General features: G+C 38.0%; 1 pseudogene; it reads left to right on the top strand.

The window, feature by feature from the left end:
• The first annotated feature begins 7,364 nt into the window (after positions 1-7,364).
• On the top strand, positions 7,365-9,257 carry LOC102847796 (annotated as a pseudogene).
• Positions 9,258-25,855: the final 16,598 nt, after the last annotated feature.

Below are 25,855 nucleotides of genomic sequence, written 5' to 3'. Positions count from 1 at the left end.
ATTAAACTCTAAAAAAAAAAAAAAAGGAAAAGAAAAGAAACAAATCGTACTGGGGAAGTCTGCTGTCAGGGACCTTTTCAAAGTGTAAAAGAACAATGATGTCAGTCTGGAGATGAAAGTGTGCCTGATCCAGGCCATGGGCCTCACAATTAGATGCTATGCATCAGAGAGTTGGACAATGATTAAGGATAACTTAAGAAGAATTAATGTGTTTGAGTTGTGATGCTGGAAAAGAGTACTGAACATACACTATGGACCTCCAAGAGAAGGCATGGATTTTGAAGCTCTATTTCATATACTTTGGGGACATAACCAGGAGGGACCAGTCAAGGGAGGACATCATGCCTGAAAGGTTGCAAGGACAGGGCAGGAAAGAAGACGCTAGAGGAGATGGATTGACATGATCACCGAGGCAATGGGATTAGGTGTGTCAGAATCAGTGAGACTGGCTCAGGACAGAGCAGGATTCAGAGCTGTTGTACAAAGGGTTGCTATGAATTGCAGATGACATGACTCATGACACATAACACAACCACAGCAACAATGTTCAAGAGCAAGTTTCAGATTCTCCTCTGACATCTATTTTGAGCTTTTCTTTCTTTCCTGTATCTTAATGACTTTTCATTTTCTTCATGAGTGATGTTATTGTAACTAGTATTCAAAAATATGCATCAACCGCTCAAGCCAAAGATAAAGAAATTGAGAATTTTATCAGCTCCTGCAATCTCAACTTAATAGAATATTCCATTAAAGTATACCAACAATAACCAGTGACTGGAATGCAAAGCTTGGAAATAGCTTTTGGAAAACACTATCAAAATATAAATGAATGAAAATCCAATTTTTCTGGAAACTTTAGTTTAAATCACAATTAAAATAAAACATTTTTAAAAGCCCACAAATAAGGAATACACATGAACTTCACTCAGCTGAAAACACAGAAATCAGATAGACTACGTTTGTAGAAACAGAGAGTGGAAATTTTTAGTATCTGTAGTCAAAACAATGCCTGCATGCTAACGTTGGAATAGACTATATATTACATGCAAGTTCAAATTGAAGTTAAAAAAGTAAAAATAAAAACTAGTCCCTGAGAGTCAAAATACAACTTCAAGTTTATTTTACTTGAATTTAAAAACGATCTTAAAAATAAATTTGATGCATTGAGTAATAAAGATCAGATGAGTTGTAAGGTTCAAAGAAGGACATCAAGCATAAAGGCATCAAAGGATCTTCAAAAAGACAAGATAATAAAATTAGGCAAAGAGAATTAGGAGTCATATTCTTCTACAATTCTTATAAATAACATCAATATCATTCCCAATTTCCCTCAGGTCTATCTAAGTGATCTGATAACTAACTACACTTCCATTGAGAAGTCTTAAGTTAATGATTGCTTTGCATTTAACCTCTTGTTAAGATATAGGGCTCTTAAAGCTTAGCCACTGCTTATCTGGCAGTGGAGATGTGTTTGTTGCTGAGCAGGTTTTAGCAAGATCTTCGAGATGAAGGAATTGAAAAGGAAGAAAGCTCTGGCAACCCACTGTCAAAAAAGAGTCACTGAAAACCCCAATCACAATGGTCAGGTCCAGTCCCACATGGGTTTGCAGGGAGCAGGGACTGATGCAACTATCACAACTAACAATACCCAGGACCTGATCCACTGCTGACCCTCCAAGGGATTTTCAGAGGCAGTTAATCACACAAGAGGAGATCGCCCATCCTCCTCCTCCGGAGTATTTGCGTTCCTTTCTCGGACTTTCTGACACAAATTTTCCCCCACATACATGGTTTTATTCATGTATAACAACCACTCATCTGTCAGTTTGCTCCACTTTGGTGACTTGCAGATTTGGTAGTAATCTTCAATTTCTTCATCTTTGGCTTTAATTGTTGGTGGGTGAATCTAAATAACATTTGTATTAACAGGTCTTCCGCAAATGTATATGGGTATTGTCCAATAACTGACAGTGTCGTACTTCAGGATAGATCTTAAAATGTTCTTTTTTAAAAAAAAACAAAAACTTTATACTGCTTTACTTATAGACTTTGTAAATTCAAGCTCTGAGGAAAAGCACAAAACAATGTCTCTCAGCCTTTCCCCTCATATCATATGTCACATCATTTAGCTACATTTTAATGCTGTCCCAGAAGAATAGAAATTTGCACATGACTTGGATTTGTAAAAGTAATACAATGTATAATCCACTCACTATATTAATTCATATGCAACCTCAAATAAATGGCTTTGAATAATTTCATTTACTATGTAGAGTTAACTGGGAAATACTCTGTCTTCCGTGAGGGAAACCTCTGAGGGAACATATTGAACTCAGAGTTTAAAAGTAATTAAAAGTGTGTATGAAAAAGAAAATAGAAAAAGAAATACAACTTAAAAGTTGGCTAAGAAATTGCTAAGCTTAAATTGAAGTGCTCTTATTTTAATCTTTCAATTAAAAGACAAAACATGATAGAAAAGATAAACTTTTTTCTTTTGGCTTGCATATAAAATGCAGCTTCTCAAACACACACATAAACACCATTTCAGTTGTTGAAAATGCCAAACTTTAATGCTTTCCCAGTTAAAAATAGTCTTTAAGGGGATACCGAGGGCTACAAAGCAGCATAGATCGACATGTGTTTAAGTCATTATCAGATCTAGTTTTACAAGGTCCTAGCCTGTGTTTGTCAGAGGTAGTAACAAAGAACATTAGTTTGGTTTCTGGTTCCATTGATATAAAATGATAGACTCAAGGATGATGATAAAATATAGGATTATGTTTTCTTTAAAATGTAAAGCACATATCAACATCTTGATGCTTTAAGTAAATAAATTTAAAAAAAAAGACTGACAACCCAATAAAATGGTGAAAGACATGCAAAGTCTTTTTACAAAGGAAGACGTTTGAATGGCCAACAAACACATGAAAAAATGTTCAAAAATCACTGGAAATCAGAGAAATGCAAATCAAAGCAACAATGAGCTATTATCTCGCCCAAGTAACAATAGCAAAGTTTAACAGCACAGCAGGCAATAAATGTTGGTAAGGTTGTGGAGAGATTGGAATTATCATGCACTACTAGTGGGATTTTATATTACAATCATTCTGGCCAATGTTAGATGGATCTTAGCTGAAAGCATAGAGTATTTGTGTTTCATTGACCATGCAAAGGCATTTGACTGTGTTAACCACAACAAACTGTGGCTAAAAGTGGGAATCCCAGAACATTTGATTGTCTTTATATGAAACCTATACTTGGACCAGGAGGCAGTCATCAGAACAGAGCAAGGAAATACTGCATGGTTCAAGATCAGGAAAATTGTATACCGGGGATGCTTTCTATCTCCAAATCTTTTCAATCTATATACAGAAGAGATTATCCAGGAAGCTGGACTTTATGAGGAGGACTGTGGCATCAGGAATGGAGAAAGACTCATCAATATTCTGCTTATGCAGGTGGTACAACATTGCTGGCTGAAACTGAGGAAGGTTGAAACTGCTGCAGAAGGTTAAGGACTGAAGCTTTCAATATGGATTGATGCTCAACATCAAGAAAACAAAGATTCTCACCACTGGGCCAATTGGCAGCACCATTGTAAATGGAGAAGAAATTGAAATTGTACCAGCATCAGCTTGCTTGGTTCCTCAATCAACGCTCTTGATACCAGCAGTCAGAAAATAAAAAGATTAATTGCCTTGGGAATATCTGTTATCAGGGATCTCTCCAGAGTACTGAAAAGCAATGATGTCAGTCTAAGGTGCACCTCATCCAAGCCATATTCTCTGCAATTAATTACTTGCTATGCATCAGATAACTGGACAATGACTAAGGATGACAGAAGAAGAATTGATGCACTTGAGCTCTGGTGCTAGAGAAGAGTACTGAATGGACTACTAACAGAACAAACAGGTCTGTCCTGTAGAGGGTGAAATAAGATTGCTCCTTGGAGGCAAAAATTTTGAAGCTCTATCTCACATACTTTGGGAATGTTACAAGGAGAGACCAGTCCTTGGAGAGAGACATGATGATTGGAGAGGTGGAGGGAAGCACAAGAGGGCAAGACCCTGGATGAGGTTGATTAACTCAGGGACTGGGGTAATGGGGATAAGTGTGTCAGAGGTGATGAAATTGCTCAAGATAGAGTTCAGAGCTGTTATACATAGGACCAGTATGAGTAGCAATAGACTCAATAGCACATTACAACAACAGCACAACCACTCTGGAAGGCAGTTTGACATTTTTTAAAAAGTTGGACATAGAAATTTCATATGACCCAGATATTATACTGTTATATCCCAATGAAACTAGAACTGAGACATAAATAGAAATATGTATTCCTATGTTTATAGCAGTGTTAGTAACAATAGCAAGAGTATGGAAATGGAAAAAATGTCCATTGATGAATGGATTGAGAAATTTTGGTACATTCACTCCATGCAACACTAAGGAGCAAATGGGAGAGTCTACAAAGCATTAAGCTGAGTGAAATCAGTCTTCTAAGGACAAACACTGCATATGATCAGTATTGTAAAAATAGAAGGATAGCTAGTAAGATGTGTATAAATGTCCAAATGGTGAAAGGGAAAAGGGAAGGAGGTAGGTGTAGATGGAAAAGTGGAATCACTGAGATAGAAAAACTTAGTGGGCAGATTGGAGAGGGGGGAGGAGGAGAGAATGGGAAAGATTCAATGGGAACTTGAAAAGATGGTGTAATAATATGCATAGATCAATGATAAATAATGATATGCAATGTAGTTAATATGATTACACAAAATACAACGTAAATGAGAGATTATATGGAAAAACCATATACAAATGAAACACAATGTAGATAAATTATTGTAGGAAAACTAATTTTTAAAAGAACTTTGTTATAAATAAAAATGTAAAAAATTAAAGTAAGTAATTAATTCAATTATTCAAAGCAATTTCTTTTAAATAATAAAAAGTTGACTAGGCTGCTGTTAGGGCCCTGTCCAAAGTACTTGAGAGCAATGGTGACTCTTTGGAGACTAAGGTGCATCTGATACAGGCCATGGTTTTTGCAATCACTTGTTATGCATCAGAGAGTTGGACAATGACTAGGGAGGATAGAAGGAGAATTGAAGCCTTTGAGCTGTGGTGCTGGAGAAGAGTATTGAGTGTACCATGGACTGCTAGGAAAACAAACAGATTCATCCTGGAAAGGGTCAAACTGGGTGGCTCCTTGGAGACAAGGATTCTGAGGCTCCGCCTAACATACTTTGGACATGTTGCAAGGAGAGACAGGTCCTTGGAGAGGGACATCATGCTTGGTTGGGTGGAGGGACAGCACAGAAGGGGAAGGCCCCCTGTGAGGTGGATTGATTCATTGATTGGGGTAATCAGGATGGGTGTGTCAGACCTGGTGCAATTGGCACAGGACAGAGCAGAGTTTAGGGCTGTTGTACATAGGGTCGCTATGAGTCACAAACGACTCGACGGCACATAGCAACAACAACAACAACAACAACAAATTAATACTATATGTGTCAGAAGAAAACTTTACTACATAAAGTCTTCAGTGGCTGAATTTTCAGAAATAAGTTGACCAGACATTCTTTTTTTCTGAGACACTTTGGAGCATACTTGAACCTTTAGGTTAAAAGCCAAGAATATTACCTGTTTGTTCAAATCAGAAACTCCTTGAGTAGTTTAAGTCATTATGATGCAAACTAACCTGCAACATCATTTTACTTTTAGTTTTAAGGAAAGAGAAAGCAACTTGCAATTGGTTGCTAACATAAAGACTGACAGCATAAATTCACCCAGGGGCACTGTGAAAGAAAATAAGTGGGAATAAGGAAGGATAAAGGGTAAAAACTACGGTACAGCAGTTTTACTCTGTTAACACGTTTCCTACCCAAATACGGAAATCTATTTGACAGCAAGTTTGGTTTGCTTGCTCAATTACTTTTTTTGGTGCTAAAAGAATCTATTTTGTTGTTAGGAATATGTGTACCATAGCACTTTAGACAAAAAATATCAATTATAATTCTCTTTTAAAAATTATTAAAAACCATTCTTATTGAGTCATTTCAAACTCATTTAGTAACCTGTGTTGTTGGTAGGTGCCACTGAACTGATTCTTAATCAGAGAAACTCCATGTACAACAGATAAAAACTTTGCTGGTCCGGATTATCCTTAAAATCTCTGCTGTGAGAGAGTGGAGCTAATTGCCAGAGGAATGTGGATTTTGGCTGTTGTGCTCATGAGCTCCACATACAACAATTCCTAAGTTTAGAAGAGGTGGGCATCAGTCAGGCAAGATTCTTGCAAGGCTGTACCTTAGAATAGAGACTTTCCCCACTGCACAGTCCTAGATGGGCTCCTGGCATAGCAAGTGGCCTTCCCTCAGAAAAGAAACACTTTAAGTCTGAAACTAATATGTAAAACCATAAAGATAAAGAATTGCCAACGAACTACACAGACGCAATAGAAATGGCTAACACATACCAAAAATAAACAAACAAATAAATACATAAATAAATAAATCAGATGACAATACAACATCAGGCAGCTTCAAACATTGTGGAAAAAATAAAATAAGCCTTCTCTTAAAAATCAAAGTGTACTGCAGACCCAATAAAGACCGCAGAAACAGAAAAGTAGAATAAATATACTGACATGGAGTGATATGAACAGCTACAGAAGAAAGTACAAATAATGGAAGAAAGAATGGAAGCCATATAAAGCAAATATCCCAGAGAGAGGGAGTCAGAAGAAATATATCGTGATGAACAAGTAGTGAAGCAATTTCAAAAGATGGATGAAAAACTTGCTACTATAGATGACAAAGCAGAAGAAATTAAAAAATCATTCAAGACAGATAGGATATACACAGTACAGTACTGAAATTGAAGAAACGCATGAAAACACAATCCCAATTATCAAATTAGATAATGTAAAAGTTTCTAGTGCTGGAGAAACAGAAATAAAAAGAAAACAAAACAAAAACAAACAGAATGAAAGATATGGAACAGTCAGTGACCTAGAAGATAAGTATCTCCCCCCTTATTCCAGGAGGTTAGTGTGGAGAGTGCAGAGTGTGTGTTCCGCGCTCGCAACACATATTTATTATTTAAAAAATAAAAAATAAAAAATTTTAAAAGCCTTTTTAAAAATTAAAGAGAAAAATTTACAAAAAAATCCACATCTCCCCTGCCGGAGACTTTTTTTTTAATTTCTCTTGTATAAATAATCTGGTGAAGCAGCTGAGACCCATTCGCCTGCCCACGGCCCTGCAGCAGCTCCAAGGAGGAACAAAGACTGCCAGTCTCGTGCCCAGTCAGCATTCAGCACCCAGCAACAGTGGCCGTGCCCTGCTGGCAGCCGTGCCGAGATGAACCCCAGCGCCCCCGGCTACCCCATGGCCACGCTCTACATGGGAGACCTACACCCCGACGTGACAGAGCCGATGCTCTACGAGAAATTCAGCGCTGGCCAGGCCCATCCTCTCCATCAGGGTCTGCAGGTACTCCTATGCGCACTTCCAGCAGCCTGCGCTTTGGACACCATGAATGTTGATGTTTTAAAGGACAAGCCAGTACACATAATGTGGTCTCAGCGTGATCCATCTAATTCGTACAAGTTGGAGTGGGCAACCTATTCATTAAAAATTTGCACAAATCCACTGATAATAAAGCACTGTATGATACATTTTCAGAATTTGGTAATAGCTTCTCGTGTAAGGTGGTTTGTGATGAAAATGGTTCCAAGGGCTATGGATTTGTGCATTTTGAGACACAGGAGGCAGCTGAAAGAGCTATTGGAAAAAATGAACGGGATGTTTCTAAATGATCATAAAGTATTTGTTGGACATGTTAAGTCTTGCAAAAAACAAGAAGCAGGACTCGGAGCTAGGGCTAAAAAGTTCACCAGTATTTACATCAAGAATTTTGGAGAGGACATGGATGACGAACACCTTAAGGATCTCTTTGGCAAGTTTGGACCTGCCTTAAGTGTGAAAGTAATGACCGATGAAATTGGGAAGTCCAAAGGTTTTGGATTTGTGAGCTTCGAGAGGCATGAAGATGCACAGAAAGCTGTTGATGAGATGAATGGAAAGGAGCTCAACCGAAAACAAATTTATGTTGGTTCAGCTCAGAAAAAAGTGGAACGACAGACGGAACTTAAGTGCAAATTTGAGCAGATGAAGCAAGATAGGATCCCCAGATACCAGGGTGTTAACTTAGATGGGAAAAACCTTGATGATGACATTGATGATGAACATCTCCGCAATGAGTTTTCTCCATTTGGTACAATCACTAGCACAAAGGTTATGACGGAGGGTGGTCGCAGCAAAGGATTTGGTTTTGTATGTTTCTCCTCCCCTGAAGAAGCCACTAAAGCAGTTACAGAAACGAATGGTAGAATTGTGACCACGAAACCATTGTATGTTGTTTTAGCTCAGGGCAAAGAAGAGTTCCAGGCTCACCTCACTAACCAGTGTATGCAGAGAATGGCGAGTGTCCGAGCTGTGTGCAACCCCGTGACCAACCCCTACCAGCCAACACCTCCTTCAGGTGATTTCATGGCAGCTATTGCACAGACCCAGAAGCAAGCTGTGTACTCACCTTCTAGCCAACTGCTTGATTATGACCACGTCCTCGCTGGACTGCTCAGGGTGCCAGACCTCATCTATTCCAAAATATGTCCAGTGCTATTCTCCCAGCTGCTCCTAGACCACCATTTAGTACCATGAGACCAGCTTCTTCACAAGTTCCACGAGTCATGTCAACACAAGGTGCTGCTAACACATCAACACAGACCACGGGTCCCTGTCTTGTGGATTGTTACTGCTGCAGCTACTCCTGCTGTTCCCCTTATGCCACAGTATAAATATGCTGTGGGCGTTCGCAATCTTCAGCAACATCTAAATGCACAACCACAAGTCACCATGCAGCAGTCTGCTGTTCATGTCCAAGGTCAAGAGCCTTTGACTGCTTCCATGTTGTCATCTGCCCCTCCTCAAGAGCAAAAGCAGATGTTGGGTGAAAGGCTGTTTCCTCTTATTCAAGCCATGCACCCTACATTGGCTGGTAAAATCACTGGCATGTTACTGGAGATTGATAATTCAGAACTTCTTCATATGCTTGAGTCTCCAGAGTCTCTTCGTTCTAAGGTTGATGAAGCTGTAGCTGTACTACAAGCCCACCAAGCTAAAGAGGCTGCCCAGAAAGCAGCTAACAGTGCCACTGGTGTGCCAACTGTTTACCGTGAACAGGGACCATGAAAGAAATCGCATGCTTCACCGAAGAAAAAGAACTAAACATTGAAAAACTCAAATACTGTGGGGGGAAAAAATTGCAAAATATAAAATTTAAAAAAAAAAGAGAGAAGAAAGGAAACTTTGAACCTTATGTACAAAGCAAATGTTGGGGCTAGCATGTGCTAGTCCTAGATTACTTACTTATTTAAAAAAAAGAGGAAAAAAAATAGTAAGATATAAAAACAAATTAATGCTTTATAGATCCTGGGGAAAAGAATTTTCAGCAAAGTACAAAGCTTTAAAGCATTCCTTTCTTTAATTTTGTAATTTTTTACTGTGGAACAGCTCAGAATGTCAGTTCTGTTTTAGGTAACAGAATTGATAACTGAGCACGGAAATGTAATTTGGATTATAAAATTCTTGCTTTAATAAAAATTCCTTAAACCATGAAGAAAAATAGATTGACTCAGTGACTAGGGTAATGGGAGTAGGTGTGTCAGAGATGTTAAGGTTGGCTCAGGATAGAGCAGGGTTCGAAGCTGCTAAGAGTCAGAGTCAACAGAACAGTGCATAACAATAACAACAACAACAACAATATGTAGAAGTGTAATGCATACTGAAGACTTTAAAGTCTGAGTTTCTTCAGGAAATTTTTCACATATTCTTCATTTTCCATAAGCCAAATTGAGCTATCTGGATAACTTGAGTCATTGATGAATTTTCCTCCGATTCTAATACTACATTCTTCTTCCTATAGACCAGCTTTAATTATTTGCTCACCAAGTAATTGAATAATTGAAGAGGTATGGTGGAAAAGTACATTACTTACATACCTATTTTTTTAGTTTAAACTATACAATTAACCCCTTGTTATATCCCAATAACTTCTTGGTTTATGTACATGTTCCTCTTCGGAATGTATTTACTAGTCAATAAAACACAAGTAAGCATATTACTGATACTCTGCGTTTTGGACCAAGATCTGTCTAGCATCAGTGAAGATCTTTCCATCCTATGACCTCTTCTGTATTGAGCTTGAGTTTCTTGCAGTTCCCTGTTTTTGCCACTCCTTTATTTTTTTTTTTAAACTTTCTTCTAAATTTTGTATTGGTTTGCATACGAAATTTGTATGCATGTGTTTCATTCATGTACATTGTGTTTCACACATTCCTTCATTCACATTGCATTTTTTATGATCATTCCCATATACTGTGTTTTATAAAATTAATTGCCACATCTATGTCCACATTTGAATAATCTTCAGCAAGAGTTTACTTATACTTGAAACAAATTACATTTTTCAATGGTTTCCATGTTCTGTTGGATAAGAACAAATATGGATCTCTTTCAGTAAATTGGCCAAATAGCTACCATGCAAATTTGTTGGTATAAATTAGCAAACAAGTCCAAAGCTGAAACTTCTCAACTGAAACTTCATCAACACCTGAAGTCTTATTTTCACCAGTGTCTTCAGTGTATCTTAACCTTTCTCTTTAGTTATTTTGGATTTTGAACATGTGCTACTTTGTGAAATTGTTCAGTGTCAAACATTTCTTTTTGATGCAGTAACTGTGTAGTCCTTTGATTTTCTTTGACACTTCCTGCATTATTCAATGTTTTGTCCATGGATCCCTTAATACTGAAACTCAAGACTTGAATTTTTTCTTTAGTTCATTCAACTTGAAAAATGATGAGTGTGAACTTCCATTTTAATCTTACTCCAGAACTGCGCACATTTTTTTAAATAACGGTTTACTTTGTCTTCTCAAACTTCCCTACAAAATCTTTTTTCAATTCTCTTATTTCATCACTTGTTCCTTGGTTTAGCTTCTCTATGTTCAAGAATTAATGTTAGAGTCTCTTCTAATATGTATTTTGATGTTTTCTTTCTTTTCTGTATTTTTAATTACTTTCTTTATGGATGATGTACTTGATGTCCAACTTGTTTGATCTTTGGCTGTTCATTGTCAATGAACATTTCAGTGACAATGACATGTTCATTGTCAAATCTATTCTTGAAATATTTTAAGATTCAAATTAGAATAAACTCAAGGTCATGTTCTAGCTCTTGGGGATTTGATCTAATATTCTTCAGCTTCAGTTCGCATTTGCATGTAAGCAAATGCATAGGTGATCTCTTCCACAGTTGGCTCCTAACCTTGTTCTGATCAAGGTTATTGAGTACTTTCCCCATCTATTTTCACAAAGGTTGTTAATTCAATACCTGTGTATTACAGCTTATAGAGTACATATGTAAAATTGCTGTTTAAATTTTTCAAAGAAGGCATTTTTGGTGAATAAATCACAAATTCTATCATGCATTCTGTGACCTCATTTCTATCACCAAGGCCATATTTTCCAGTTACCAATTCTGACTCTCTGTTTCCAGCTTTAACATTCTGGTCACTAATTAATATTAATGCATCTTGATGGTGTGTTCAATCAATTTTGGAATGCAAAAGTTGATAGAAATCATCTACTTCTTTGGTTTTATTGGTTGATATATGTATTTGCATAATATTAATCTTCATAAATTTTCCTTGTATGCATATGGACATTGTTTTATCACTGACAGCATTGTATTTCCTGACAGATTTTTAAATGTTCTTTTGGATGATGAATGTGACACCATTCTTCTTCAATTTGTCATTCCTGATAGAAACTATCCTGTGATGGGCCAATACCTGTGATCTACTTTGTATATGCCACATTCCAATTATTATAATTTCCAGCTGTTGCTCCTCATTTTGGTCTTACCATGTCATCAAATGAAGGTGTTTCAATTGTTTTAACTCTGTTTATTTCTTTAAGGTAGAAAATACTCCAAACGTGTTAGTGCCCACGTTTGTTGTTGTTGAGTACCATTGAGTCAGAACTGACCCATGATCCAAAAATCTTCCAGTGGGTTTTCCACTAATGGTTTTGCAAGAGAAAGATGTACAGTTCCTTCTTGTGCTATTTACAGCATCTAAAAATCCAATGGGGGATCTGCTGAGTCAACCTGAACTCAATGACAGAAAGTTGAGGTAAGGTAATTTTAGTTGAAATAAGTCTATAGAATAGAAAGACAAACGCACAAGACATATCAGTGGTGGATGGGGGGAAAAGAAGAAAATATTTAGAAGAATAGATGGTCATAACAATGAGAAAACATTTTTTCTTTTTAAAATTTTATATTGGTTTGCTTACAGTGTTCCCATATCTTGTGTTTCAGCCTATTTTTATTCATATTGTGTTTCATATAATAATTCCCATGCATTATGTTTTATTAAATTAGTCACCATTGGACCTTGTTCATCATTACCCTTTCAACCCAGATCCTTCCCGTTTCCTTTGCCCCCTCCCTCTCTCACCAAACTGTACAACCCTGTGATTTCACCTCACCCATTCTCACCCCTCTGCTACCACCCTTTCATCGTTGGGTTTCCATACATGTTTTACTAGTTATCCTTCTATTTTGGCAATAATGGTCTTATGCACTACTTGTCCTTATGAGACTGAGTTAGTTCACTCAGCATAATGCTCTCCAGTCTCTCTCAAGTAATGTATTTTTAAAAATCATTCCACCTGAGTGCTGAATAGGATTCCATTGTGTGAATGTACCACAATTTCTCAATCCATTTAGTTGTGGTTGCATATTTGGGCTGTTTTCATCTGCTTGTGATGGTGAATAATGCTGCTATGAATATTGGTGTAAAATTTCAGTTTGTGTCTCACTTTTAATTTCCATGGGATATCTTCCTAGTAGTGGAATAGCTGGGTCAAATATTTCCCAATAGGTTGGAAGAAAACCTACTGACTGGGAAAACAAACATTTGGCAATGCCATCTCAGACAAGAATCTCATAACAAATGTTTATAGAATACTCCTTAACCTCCACAAGAAAAAGATTGATAACCCAATTACAAAATGGACAAAAGACCACAGAAAGACTTTTTACAGAGCAATACATTCAAATGGCCAACAGACACACGAAGAAATTTTCAAAATCACTGGCAAGAGAGATGCAAATCAAAACCACAATGAGATACCATCTCACCCCAGCAACAGGGGCAAAGTTTAACAGGACCACAAGCAATAAATGTTAGGGAGGATGTGGAGAGGTGGCAACCCTCATACACTGTTGGTGGGACTGTAAGATGGTAAAACCACTATGGAAGACAGCTTGGTGTTTCCTCAAAATGTTGACATAGATAATGAGAAAAATTTTTTGGGTCCAGATCTTGATGTCCCTAACAACTACTACTATATGAAAGTCTTACTAAATTAAAATTTGTGATCACTCCGGAAAGGATTGAGCCAAAATATATTTTAGCTCTTTCAGAAAACTCACTGTCATTGAATCAAAATCAAGTCATAGCTGATTCTGCAGTGTGTTTCCCTAAATGCAAGCTCAATAGAAGATTTCCCATCTTTCGCCCATGGATCTGCGGATGGATTCAAACTACCAGAGAGGTGTGATTTTTTTTTTTTTTCGTTTACAGCACAACTCCTTAGGAACTAGGCCACCAAAGATCTATATAATATTACTATGTTGTTGTTGATTGCTGTTGAGTTGAACACGACACAGAGACCCTATGAAAAACAGACCTAAAGCCTTTTTATAACTATCGTCATTTCTCCAAGTTCGTCGAGTTTCCAGAGGCATGTAGTTTAGGTTGTTCTGTGCCATCGAATTGGAAGCAACCCATAGCTAACCCTCCAGCATATTTTCAGAGGGAATTAATTACACAGGATGAAATGATCCATCTTTCCCCCACATAATAACTTAACACTGTTTTTTGTTGTTGTTGTTGTTTATCATCAAATTGGAACTAGCTAATAGAGGCAGTAAGTCACACCGGAGGAGATTTCCCATCTTTCTCTTGCAAAGCAACTGGTGAATTCAAACAGCATGAATTTGGGTTGACAGTGAAACTCACTATCATTAAACCACCAGAACTCTTCTAGGTTAGCACTAGTCATAACTGCACTTTTTACTAATAGGTAGTTGTTTCTCTAACCAGAAAAATGAATGTTAGCTTTTTTCTTCCATGAGTTAACAAGTTAGTACAAAAAAGACTGTTCGATAGCACCACATTTCCCTCCCTGCATAAGACCAATCCTCATTCTACTCATTTACTCCTATAACTTTAGACAAGAGTTAGAAACACCCGAAAAGAATGATGACAAGATCCCATTCAAATAGTCACTGTGAAATCGACCTCCCTTTGAGAGCTCCCGTGTCATTACCCCACTCTTCCCTGCCACTTCAGTTACTTTACTTATTCCCAGTGGTCTGTACTTCATGGGGAAACATTTGTATTTTCTTATCTTTTCTCAATTATTTCTTCCCACAGTCAATTATCTGTTATTGACCTTGGACAACCTGGTCCTTTTTTTCTCTCCCTTGAATGCATGAAGTTTTTCAGGACTCGGGCACCAATTTCTTCTATTTGGAATGATTGATGGTTCTCTAAATTGCCACAGGCCCTGATTCAATTCTCACTGCTGTTACCACAAGAAATGGCAAAAGTTTTTTTGGGTTTGTTTTTTTTTTCTGGCCACCTTGCCCCAGTACTGTTTTACCATTTTATAATATTTGTTACAAATAAAATGTTCAAAGTATGTCAGTGAAGAAGAGAAAGATCCTCAACCAGGTTGACTGACATGGTGACTGCTGCAATGGGCTCTTGTGTGTCAGGAAGTGTGCGGATGACGCAGGACAGGACTAGGTTCAGGTCTTTTGTTCATAGGGTCACTATGAGTCATACTTGACAAGATGACACCCAACACCAACAAATAAAATGCATAAAAACAATAAAAATCTCCAAAACCGGACCAATAGGCAACATTATGATAGATGGAGAAAAGATTAAAGCTGTCAGGGAATTTCTTTTGCTTGAATCCACAGTCAGCACCCAGGGAAGTAGCAGTCACAAAATCAAATGATGTGCTTCATTGGGAAAATTGTCAAGAACTACTTTAAAGTGCTAACGATAAATAGTGTCAGTTTAAAGACTAAGGTGCGCCTGATCCAAGTCATGATCTCTTCAATTACTTCCTGTCCATCTGAAAGTTAGACACGGGATAGGGATGACAGAACAATGGATGATCTTGAATTGAGTAGTGTTGGAGAAGAGTACTGAGTATCTCATTGACTGCCAAAAGAACAAACAAAACTGTCTTGAAGAAAGTGCAACAGGGGTGCTCCTTGGAGGCAAGAGAGATCAACTTAGTCTCATATACTCTGGCATGTTGTCAGGAGGATCTAGTCCTTGGAACAACACATTATACTGGAAAAAAGCAGAGAGTGTGTATATGAAATTGTATGATGACTTCAAAACCAAGTCTGTATTTCAGGCTACCTTTCTTTCAGAACCCACAGAGCTGTCATTTATATGTAAGATGAAATTAGAAAAGTTGCCACGAGTTTCGTGTGAGTTCTCAAACAGAGTGCATCTGTCAGCACTAAGTTAGGACAGATGAGCAGACAGACGAGGTGGCATGCGTCAGTCACTGTGTGCAGGAGACGTGGAAGGACCCTTGCGGTCAAGAGGTGTTGCCACCGCATGGGAAGATCAATACACTAGATATGCTGACTGTATATTTTTTTAACCAAAAATTGTTTTAACAATTTTGACAGACGGAGATCTGACTCAGAAAATCTGGGACTAACAGTTGTAGTATTTATACAGAAATTGTTCTCAGATTCTTCCATAAGTTTATAAACTCATTGCCTGTCATGTTGGAAGCAGCTCATATAGCTAAGGCTTCATTGCTTTTCTGAGGCTGTGAATCACACAAGAAATTTCTCATCTTTCTCCTCCTAATAGTTGTTGTTGATTGCCTTTGAATCGAGTAAAACTCATAGTGACCCTATGAACAAAAGGCTTGAAGCCCCTCTACAACTAACGACATTTATCAAAGCTCACAGAGTTTCCAGAAGCATGTTATTTAGGAATTGAATGCCACTCCTGCTTCCAACTCTTTCTAATATTACTGGATTAAAACCTCCAGAGAGATTCAGTCTATGAGTTAGCAGGACACCTCCCTACAGACTGAATTACTAGAGCTCTGTGATTCTTCCATGTTGTTGTTGTTGTGTACAGTACAGTCAGAACTGAGCCAGGGCTGACCCCCAGTGGGTTTTCAGATACAGTCATTTCATGGAAGGAGATCACTCATCCTGCTCCCATGATAGTTAGATAAAATGTTCCATGATGCCTCTTACCTCTTTTAACACTAATTTATTTCACTCAGTTTTTTAACTTATAAAATCATCAAGAGAAGAGATAATAAAAAAGATAGGATACTAAAATCTGATGACTTTCTTAATCAAATTCAAGTCCCCCAAAGAGATTTTTCCTCAATTTATACTTTTGGGGCTAAAAGTCTATACTAGAAAAAGTAAGAAGTACCTGTTGTGTGTGTGTTGGGTACCGTCGAGTCAGAACCCATGCGTAGATGACTCTCCAGTGGGTTTTCAGAAGCAGTTAATCACATGGAAAGAGATGCCCATCCTTCCACACCAGTGGGACAGCTTGTGGATTTGAATCACATGCATTTGAGATTGTAGCCTGGCTTCTTAGCACTAGTAGGCTACCAGATCCCCCTAGCTCTTCTGTAACAGAAGTACCAAAGTGCATAGCTTTGTTGTTGTTGTTTTTAGGTGCCGTTGAGTCATAGACGACTCATAGCAACCCTATGAATGAAAGACCTGAACACTGTTCATAGAATTTCCGGAGGCAAGCTATTATGGAAGTGGATGCCACTCCTGCTTCCAAGCTTGTTTTAATCAGGAAGCTCCATCCAAACACTGTCCACCATGGGTAACCATTATCGTATTTCACACATCAGTGTCACCGTGTTTAGCATCACAGCAACCACGAATTAGTTCTAGCAAACAGAAATTGATTTCCTTACTGTGTAGAAGACAAGATCTCTAAATTCAAGTTACTATCTCTGGAGAACTCTGGTAGCCAAATAGGAAGAAGCTATTCTGCAATCTTAAAGGCATGTGGTTCGAGGCCACCAGTTGCTCTGTGGGACACGGATGGGAAATTTCTTCCTGTGTGATTAACTGCCTCTGAAAACCCACAAGAAGGGTCAGGTATGAGCTGGTTCCAAGAAGACTGTACACAACAACAACAATAGTAGTAAAAATGTCATTATATAGGATCAGGGTTAAAGCGTATTGCATTCCACCCTTCATCCTTTTACAGTTATAAAGTTCACACCCTATATCATTATATCCCTGTGTTTGGGGAAAATACAATTCAGTCCATGACAGCAAGTATGCGTGTAATTACCCTCCACTCCTGTTCCAGTGGACTCGTGGCTTCTAGATAGACCACTTCCTGTTCCTAGAACACTGGCAGCATCACTGGACCGTCAAAAGTGATCCAGCTTTTCTCCCCAGTCAGTCTTTCGCATTTGCCCTCAGCATGTTATTTTTTCTAAGTCATAATGGAGGAAGTAGCACACTGGCCGTGGAATTTATTAATTCGTAAATTTGTTAAGTTTTTGTTCCAAGTTGACTCAGTGATCAAAAGTGGTATCCAGCTGACATTTTCTGGAAAATAGTTGAACACACACAAAACTTGTTATGTTCCACCAGCAGAGACAGCCCTTATTTCTTCAGTGAGATTTCCCATCTTTCTCTCATGAAGCAGTTACTGTATTTTAACTGCATGCCATTGGGTTGGCTGCACAACTCCTTACATTTGGCTACCAGAGCTCCAAGCCAGACATCAGCAGAACAAGGAAGATTTAAGAGTCAACTGATGAATTACGTTTTCTCAAGTGAAAGAGGAACAGTTAACCAAGTTTGACTAAAAAGTCTTGGAATCAGTTTCAAAGCATGCATCAACATTTGATGAGAATCCAAAGAGTGATTGAAACTCCATACATTCATTCAGTTACTTTTGCCTTTTGGTCATTAAAACAGAGAATTACCAACCTACTGAAATGTGCTTTGTGAGGAACAGAACCTTCCTACTCAAATGAAACGAGCCATATGAAAGGAGACAGGGGCATTCAGGGTGGTGTGGCCAATATAGCCTGGAGGAACTTTCAAAATACAGAATATTGATACTTATCCTAAACCTCTTAATCCAAATCTGCATTTAAAGAAGATCCTCAAGAGATTTATATGTCCCTTCAAGTTTATAAAGGTATTTTGTGTGCTGTATTGAATAACATACTTAGCCACTAAGTGAGAGGTCGTGAGTTCAAGTTCATCTAGAGATACCTTAAAAGAAAGTCTTGGCTATCTACTTCTGGAATGTCAATCCGTAGAAACCCTCATGCAGCCCAGATCTACTCTGACAAGCAGAGTCATCATGCTTCAGGATTGACTCCACAGTAACTGATAACTGGTGAAATTTGGGACAGACTAGGCAAGAAGAGAGTCCTTACAGTGAGCTCTCCAACCAAGGAGTGTAAGCAACAGCTAGAGACTCTGGTGGCTTAGTGGTAAGAGAGGGTGCTGTCAACTCAAAAGAAATGGAGTTCAACTCCACCAGCTGCTCTGCAGGAGAAGATGGGCATTCTCTTCCAGTGCCTCTGAAAACCTGCTCGAAGGGACAACTATGAGTGAGACCTGACTTGATAACATATAGTAACAACAGCAGCAGCAAGACCCACTTCAGATTTTCTGAGTCCAAAATATAGTCGTGGGGTTCAGTAATCTGTTACAACAAGTTCTTCTAAGGATACTACCAGAACTCTGAGAATTTCTGCTTCTGGTCCCTTTTCCATTTATATTCAAAGGAAGTTAACTATTGAATAAAGCTATTTCAATTCTAAATTTCTTAAGTGGCTGGATGAGCCATATATCTGTCTGGATAATTTTTAAAATATGTTCAGTGCCCACTAGTATTTTCCTAAGATGTATTGTTATGACTTTATTTAAGCACCAGTCAGAATTGATGAATGTGGGTATTGAATTCCATTTGCTAATTCATCTGACATCTGGCAAAACCATGCCACGTTCTGATGATGGATGATCCTGCTACTTTGGAATGAGAAAACTTCCACTTGGAGGCACAGTAATTATTCCTGAAGGAATAAACATAATGTAAACTGTCATCAGGGGTAAGTTCTGTGGCAAAAGATGCCATAGGGAAAAGCCATAATTTTAAGCCACCACTCTTGACAGTGACGTTCTGCACTCTTGTCCCCAGCTGCTGTCAGAGCTGGGTACACCTTTCCACCATTCATAGCATTGGCTTCCATTTCTCAAGTAATGGACTCTTTCAAACTGGGTCTCTCGAACACATTTGGAATATTTTCTATGTTGAAATGTTTTTTCTTTCTCCTTCAAAGGCAAAATAATGTTGTTGCCATTGATTAGAAAAGAACTCATAGTGACTCTATGAACAATGGATCTGAACCTTGTCCTATCCTGTGCCATCCTCATTATCTCGGACATACTTGAGTCAATTGCTATAATCGCTGTGTCAATTCAGCTCATTGATGGTCCTCTTCTCTTTCACTGACCAAGGGGCTTTCCATGGAATAGCTCCTTCTAGCAACATGCCTGACGTATATGAGACCAGGCTTAGCCATACTTGCCTCTCTAATGGGCACTCTGACTGCACCTTCTACAGGATATATGTGTTTATTTCTTAGCTGTTCATGAGATAGTCAGCATTCTTTTCCAACACCACATTTCAAAGATATTGATTCTTCTGTCATCTTTATTCATTGTCCAGCTCTCAAATAAATAGTCAGAAACTGAGGAAAAGATGGCCCTTCCTGAGAACACGGCACTACTAATGACCAGGATACATGTAATCAATTCTCTAGTATCCTCCACAAATACAATTTTTCTTTGATGATTTTCTTGAAAAGAAAATCTACTTTATAAAGAGTATTCAAATACATACACAGTTATTTTCTGGAGTAACCAACCTACTAATTTCATTTCTAGAAATTCATACTACAATTAAAATATCCCCAGAAAAAAAGACATGGGCATATGTACAAGAAAATTCATGGCAGCATTGTTCATTTAGAAAGATGCAACATGCCCATTATTACCAGTTAAAGGACAGGGAAACAGAACAAGTTCCCAAAGGAAGTCCTTCATATGTGCTAGGCATTCTCTTTTTTCCAGATTACGCTAAAGAATGCTAGAAATCAGCTAGGCCTTCACAACAGGCTTAACCAACTGATTGAGGAATATTTTCTTCTTTTCAAAGCTAGTATAATAGTAATGATGAGTAGCAGTAGTAGTTGTTGTTGTTGTTATGTGCAGTCAAGTTGCTTGCGATTCATACTGACCCTACATACAACAGCCCTAAACCCTGCTCTATCCTGTGCCAATCTCACTGCCTCTGACACTCCCATCCTGATTTCCCCAGTCACTGAATCAATCCACCTCCTAGAGGGTCTTCCCTTCCTGCGCTGTCCCTCCACCCTCCCAAGCATGATGTCCCTCTCCAAGGACTGGTCCTTCCTTACAAAATTTCCAAAATATGTCCGAACAAGCCCCAGAATCCTTGCCTCCAAGGAGCCGCCCAGTTTAATCATCTTCAGATTGAATCTGTTTTCCTAGAAGTCCATGGTACTCTCAGTACTCTTCTCCAGCACCACAGCTCAAAGGCATCAATTCTCCTTCTATCCTCCCTAGTCATTGTCCAAATCTCTGATGCATAACAAGTGATTGCAAATACCATGGCCTGTATCAGATGCACCTTAGTCTGATGAGTGACACCATTGCTCTTCAGTACTTTGGAGAGGTCCCTAACAGCAGACTTTCCCATTGCAATACATCTTTTAATTTCCTGGCTGCTGGTGCCAAGAATGTTAAGTTGTTAACAATCTCAATCTCTTCACCATCCATCCTGATCTTGTCAATTGGCCCAGTGGTATAGTACTGATTAGTAATTCTAAGAAGGGCTTTGTAAAAGATGTTTTTGTATGCGTTGTGCATTTTATTTTTTTTCTACTAGTTTATTTACAAAATTTGAATTCAAATTCTCACGAATTCTTTCAATTTCCCTCACACGTCCCCATCAAATTGTAGGACACAATGATTAATCCCCCTCCCCCTGCACATCCACATCCCTCTGGACCCCTCCTGGATCCTTATACTCATTTTACAGTAATAGTTTTATACAATATTTATCCTTGTGGGACTGAGTTAGTTCACTCAGCATAATGTCCTCCAGTCCCTCCCAAATTAGGTAACAGTTTACAAAGTTAGTGCTCCTGCATGCTGCATTGTGTGACTGTATCATCATTTCTCAATCCATTTTTTTGTTGTTGTTGGACATTTGGACTGTTTTCACGATCTTGCTATGGTCAACAATGGTGCTATGAACATTGGTGTACAAATCTCAGTGTGTGCCTGAGTTCTCATATTCTCAGGGTATATTCCAAGTAGTGGAATAGCTGGGTTATAGGGAATTTTTCTATTCAGCTTTTTGAGGAAGCGCCAAACTACCTTCCAGAATGGTTGCACCATTTTGCAATCCCACTAAAAATGTGTAAGAGTTCCTTTCTTGCCACATCCTCTCCAGCATTTGTTACTTGCTGCCCTGTTAAACTCTGTCATTGTAACTGGAGTGAGATGGTACTTCATTGTGTTTTGATTTGCATCTGTCTTATCGCCAGTGATTTGGAGCATTTCTTCATGTGTCTGTTTGCCATTTGAATATTTTCGTCAGTGAAAAGTCTTTCCATGTCTTTTGCGCATTTTATAATTGAGTTATCAGGTTTTTTTCTTTTGGAGGCCCAGGAGTATTCTGGAAACTTTTGTTATAAGACTCTTGTCTGAGATGGTATTATCAAATATTTGTTTCCAGTTAGTAGGTTTTCTTTCCACCATGTTGGTAAAAGCTTTTGATGTGCACAGGGATTTAATCTTTAGAGGGTCCCATGCATCAATTTTATCCTCTTTAGATTGTGCATTTCTGTTTGTATTTGGCAGTCTCTTTACACAGTAGACTAGAGCTTCTAAGCTTGATCGCACTTTGTCTCTTATGAACATTATGGTTTGGGACTTTACTCCCAAGTCTCTGATTCACCTTGGAAGTGCAGTTTTGCCAGCAACATTTGTTGAAGAGGTTGTCATGTCCCCATTTGATAGGTTTTATTTCCTTGTCAAATATCAGTTGACCATAGAATGCTAGTTCTATTTCTGGGTTCTCAATTCTGTTCCACTGGTCTATGTGCCTGTCATTGTACCAGTGCCATGCTGTTTTGGTTAATAACACTATGAAGTAGGTTTTGAGGTCCCTTGCATTTCATTTTTCTTTCTTAGAAGTGCTTTGCTTATTCAGAGTCTCTTTCTTACCGCTACAAATAAACTTGACAATTTCCCTTTATATCTCTTTGAAAAATGAGTATAGTATCTATATTGGGATTGCATTGAATATGTAGATTGGTTTTGGTAGGACTGTCATTTTCACAATATTGAGTTTTCCTATCCATGAATAGGGTATATTTTTCCATTTCTTTAGGTCTTTTACTGTGTCCTGCTGAAATGTCCTGTAGTTTTCTTTTTATAGGTCTTTTGTATCTCTAGTTAGGTTCACTCCCAAGTGTCTCAATTTGTGGTTGGCTCTTATAAATGGTATTACTTTCTTGATTTTCTTCTCTGAGTTCTCTTTGTTACTGTATAGGAAGCCCTCTAATTTTTGGATATTGATCTCATATCCTACCGCTCTACTAAATTGACCTACTAGCCCTAATAGTTTGGAGTTTTGGTTTTTTGGGTTTTTTTTCTGAGTCTTTGTGGTTTTCTACGTACATTATCATATCTTCTGCATTTACTCACCTCTTTGCCGATGCCTTTTATTTCCTTCTCTTGTTGCATTGGCCTAAGAAACACTTCAGTACACTATTGAATAGAAGTGGTGTCTGTGGGCATCCTTGTCTGGTCCCTGTTTGCGAGGAAAATATTTTTAGTCTTTCTCCATTGAGAATGATATTGGCTCTTGGTTTTGCATATATATTTTTCACTATGTTGAGGAACCTCCCTTCTGTACCAATTTTGCTGAGTGTCTTTATCAAGAAAGGGTGTTGGATTTTATCAAATGCTTTTTCTGCCTCAATTGCTAAGATCATATGGTTCTTGTTATTTACTTTGTTAATGTAGTGAATTACATTGATTGTTTTTCTTACGTTGAACCATTCTTGCATACCTATTATGAATCCCACTTGGTCATGGTAAATTATTTTTTGATGTGCTTTTGGATTCTATTGGCTAGGATTTTGTTAATGATCTTTACATCTATATTCCTGAGAGATATTAGTCTGCAGTTTTCTTTCTTGATAATATCTTTGCTTGGTTTTGGTATTAGGGCTATGCTTGCTTCATAGAATGACATTGGGAGTGTTTCTTCTTTTTCACTTTTTTGAAATATTTTAAGTGGAATTGGTAATAGATGCTCTCTGAATGTTTGGTAGAAATCAGCTGTAAAGCCATGGGCAAATCATTTCATGATCTTTTCAATTTCTTCTTTTTTTGTTTTTTCTTAAAAAAGGTTTATGAAATTTATTTGTTGAAATGGTGTAGGTAGGAGAATTTAGACGAATAGCTGAGCTCCTAACATGCATCTTTTCAATAATAAACTGGTTCTTGTTCTTCTCATTTCACTAATTAAAAGCCAAAGTTCAAACAGAGAAAATTCTATAATATAGTAAGCACTAAATTTAAGACTTAAACAAACTCATCTCCCTGATCCCATAGTTCATATGTCTTAGATTGCATCCTTCTAGGCCAGTTAATGACATTTTGCTTTCTTCCTGGATGATATTTCTTCTTGGATGATATCCTTGATATCAGCCTATAGCTCAATTGGCCTTTTATTTTTACTGTTCAGTTCCTCAACTTTATCTTTGAGATGTTTTTAAATTCTGGAAGGATAGACTCAAGTTTGTAATCTGCTTCTTATGGACTTGATTTTGTTCCATTTCAATTTGAAATTGCATGTTAGTAATTGATGGCGTGTTCCACAATCAGCACCTCGCCTGGTTTTGACTGCTGACATTTAACAACAAGTCTTTCCACAGATGTAGTCAGCTTGGTTCCTGGGTAGTCTGTAAGTTGATGTCTATGTGGGTTTTTATTTTTATTTTTTTGTTAATGTTAATTAAGGTTTACAGAGACTTTGGATTTCGATTCATTCATTGTTGCACTTTTCTCCCTGCCAAACCCTCCCCCACAGTTCGTTCTTCTCTTTGAAAAGTAAAAGAAAAATTTTTTCATTGTTATACAAGCCCTCCCCGCAAGTCCACTCCATATTCAGCCTTCATTCTGGAATCATGTCATGACAACAATACCTAATCATATATCCCCTTTTAAACAGTTCTCTTCTTCATCTGTTTCAATGCAGTATACATAATTTATCCCATCTTTCTCAGTCTCCCCGCAACTCCCATGTCAGTCTCGTTTTACAACAGTGGAACTATGCAGTATTTGTCCTTTTGTGGCCAAGATATTTCCCTCAGCAAATGTTCTCCAGGGTCACCCATTTTGTGTAATATTTCATGAGTTCCTTGTTTTTCAATGCAGCATAGTATTTCATTGTGTGAATATACCACAGCTTCTCTATCCATTCATTTGTTGATAGACACTTAGGTTGTTTCCAACTCTTTGTTATTGTGAACAAGGCCGTGACAAACGTGGGTGTGCTTATATTTGCTTGGGTAGCAATTGTGGTTTATTTGGGGTTTATTCCCAGTAGTGAAATTGCTAGGTCAAATGGTATCTCTATTTGCAACTTTTTGAGAAAGCGCCATACTGCCTTCCAAAGTGGTTGCACCATTTTACATTCCCACCAACAGTGAAGACAGATTCCAGTTTCTCCACAACCTCTTCAGCATTTGTTGTATGCTGTTCTGTTAAATTTTGCTATTCTTACTGGGGTGAGATGATATCTCATAGTTGTTTTATGATTGGTCTGTTCAAAGCATTCTATATCTGTCCTTGTAAATCTGAATAGGGCATGAGTTTCAAGGAATTTGTCCATTTCCTCTACATTTTCAAATTTATCAGAGTACAGCTGTTCAAGTTGCTACCCATCAATATATTTCTTCAGGACTGTTGTCTTTGTGGTATTTGCCTTCTTAATTGTTTCTTCCATCTTTTTCATTTTCTTACATACTTGTTTAAGTTGCACCTCATTAATAGATTTCTCTGGGCTCCTATTTCTGGGGTATTTACTTTCTTACTTGTTTTTTTTGCATCTTCTTATGCAGCTGTTCAGATACCTCCACATCAATATATTTCTTCTGGTTTCCTCTATCTGGGGTATTCATTGGATCTGCTTTTTTAGGAGATGGGCTATTTGACAAACTGAGGCAAACTGCTACTTTCTTGACATTATGTGAGTCTTTTCTTAGTAAAGGTTAAGTCATTCTAACTACATAGTGACTAAGAGTATGGCAGTGTTTTGTAAAGGACCTGTATATTTGTGCTTTCTTCTTGACCCAAAGCCCTCAGGGCCAAGAAGTCACACAGCAGTGATCCCTACAAAGTACCTGAATGAAAACCAGGAAGCCTTGGTTTACCCTTTGAGAACTGAGCTGCCTCACTTGATCTCCAGCTGTCTTGTTCCCTTCTGCTTAAGCTCAAGGGGGTCCCATGTGGTCCAGCCAAACAGCAGTATCTCCACAAAGTACCTGGA

The sequence above is a fragment of the Elephantulus edwardii genome, unplaced genomic scaffold, assembly GCF_000299155.1.
Source record: "Elephantulus edwardii isolate Elephantulus edwardi_28Jun2011 unplaced genomic scaffold, EleEdw1.0 scaffold00215, whole genome shotgun sequence".
NCBI lineage: Eukaryota > Metazoa > Chordata > Mammalia > Macroscelidea > Macroscelididae > Elephantulus > Elephantulus edwardii.
The sequence above is the reverse complement of the archived record's forward strand: the minus strand, read 5'-3'. Positions and strand labels throughout refer to the sequence as shown.